Raw genomic sequence first — 2,487 nt, 5'->3', positions numbered from 1 at the left:
AGGGGCAGGCATCCACTTAGTATTTGGGGCTGGGACCAGCCCCTTAGACCTCTCCACTGATTCCCTACTCCGCGTCCTGGCATTCTTAATGCCTGGTATCTTTTAATTCATTGAACTTTTATTTTGTTATTTCTTGTTGATTTATTTTTGTAGTAAAAATATATACAAAAAAACTTTCACCAACACAGTAACTGCCACATTTACCATTCAGTGACATGGTTGTGATGCAATTGTTGTCATCCTTTTCTAGTATGACTTTCTACTTCCATAAATAGTTACAGTCCCAGAAACCCAGAGGAGCAGTTTTATCATGTCCTATAAGGCTGCTATGAGTCAGCATCACATCTATAGCATTAAATATAGTTTTAAAAAAATATTTCCCCACACAATTCAGTTTTCCCTATGTAAAAATTCTTCCTTCCCCCTTCCTTCCTGTCCTGGGAACCATTAATAAATTTTTGTTTCTATATATTTGCTTATTACTTTAAGTGATATCATATAACATTTGTCCTTTTGCTACTGAATTATTTCTTTCACCCAGATGTTTTTAAGGTCCACATACATTTTGCATGCCTTGGCATTAACATAAAGACCAATATGATGCTAGAATGATGGGGAAGAAAAGGTGGAAACTCATAAAAAATGAGGTCAAAGAGGAAAATGAGCTGATTCCGGGAACCCAAGAGGAAAGCGAATTTTGGGAATAATGAGGGCAACAAATGTATAGATGTGCTTTCCACAATTGATCTATGTATTGTGATGAATTGTATGAGCCCCAATAAATTGATTAAAAAAAAGAAAAAGATAACTCAGGAGAAAAAAATGAGGTCAAAGAGATAATAGGAGTCTTATGAAAGGTTTTGTGAAGAGGAAGGATAGAATCTTATTTGGATTTTAAAAGGATGCCTCTAGCTACTGCGAGGAGCATAGAAAGGTAAAAAAAAAAAAAAAAAAAGACATGAAGATCACCAAGGAATGCTGATTGGGGGCTTGCTCTTCTCAGTCATAACAAACAGACCCAGCACTCAGGTACGTTTCGTTTCCAGTCATCTTACAGCTGGATGAGGGAAAAACAGAGGCATGAAACTAACCTCTCTCTAGACAAGATGCCAACCTCAAGACTTGGGCAATACTGCCTTGTGTCATATTCAAGTTTTCCTTACCCTTCAGTAGGAGCTCAACCTCTCAAGAGAAGAAATACCTGGAGGTTTAAAAGAGCAAGTTTCGGGAGAGTGAGCTCAGACCTTCTGTGAGCAACAAACCCAGACCAGAGGTAGCATCATGTTTGGGTAGAAGTGCCTCTTCTTTGTCAGCTTTTGCTCACCATTCTCCAGGGACTAAAATCAGGTACCCACTGGCTTCCCCTTATGAAGCACAAAATTCAGTTCTCCAATGAAGGAACATATATCTGGGCATTGTGAGAAAATAATCTTGTTGGAGGGTAAGGGGAAAGGTATTTTTATGTTTCCTCAGTCCTTTGTGGTCAAAGGAAAGAGTTACTCTTTACTGAGCATGTCAGGTGCTGCACCAAAGTCTTTAGAGTTATTATTTTATTTAATCCTCACAACAACTCTGTGAATTAGGCTCTCTTGTTCTCTCCATTATATAGAGGAGAAAACCGAGGCTGAAATGTTGAGCCACAAGAAGTGGCAGAACCAGACTTTGAACCCAGATAGCTCTGTTCATAATTACCCTCATTTCCCACTGTTCCACACTGGGAATAAATTAGTTGCAAATTTATGTATGAGAAGATGTAAATGTGTCTGACTATCAGAAAAATGAAAAAGAAAATAGATATCTTATTTTCTGTTTGTCCTCAGCCTCTGTATCTCAGCTAACATATCTATAAAATATGGAAAATAATAGTACTTAGCTTATAGGTCTGACATGAGGAATAAATAAAATGTCAAGTGCTTTTCATGTTTGCAGTGCATGACTACACGTATCAAGTGCAATTTGGCATGCTTGAGTTCCTAAAGAGGAAAACAATATACACATATTACAGTTCCTCACACAGCGTGCTGGTACTTTAGCTAGTTCTCTGCCTTGACCTGTATGCTACACTACCTGTGGGCCAAGCCAATCAATGGGTCTGTCACTAAAGCTTGAGGCTCCTTGAAGACCTGTTTCGCCATGCTGCTGGTGCATGCATCACTTGAGCTTAAGGCTGGTGGATCCTGTTGCCTTGCATTGCTTGAGTTCAATATCCCATAGGGCCTACTTCACTAAGCTCCCATGCTACTGATTGTTGCTAACTGTTGCTGACCCACTCTTCTGTCTGCTGCCTGTGGACAGACTCTGCCTGTTTTTCCTGAGGGAAGACTCCACTGTATGCTTCCTTGACCTTGGACCTCTGTGAGTTGAAGGGCTTTCAGTATATTAACTGTTCCACAAAAGTGACTTGAATTGAGCTATCTGTACTGTTGTGTGGACTAATTATTCCTTCTTGCTGTATAAACATATCATATATATATATATATATATATA

This window comes from Echinops telfairi, unplaced genomic scaffold, assembly GCF_000313985.2.
Source record: "Echinops telfairi isolate 266 unplaced genomic scaffold, ASM31398v2 ScPeMD7_45;HRSCAF=164, whole genome shotgun sequence".
NCBI classification, from domain to species: domain Eukaryota; kingdom Metazoa; phylum Chordata; class Mammalia; order Afrosoricida; family Tenrecidae; genus Echinops; species Echinops telfairi.
Note: the sequence above shows the minus strand (reverse complement) of the source record.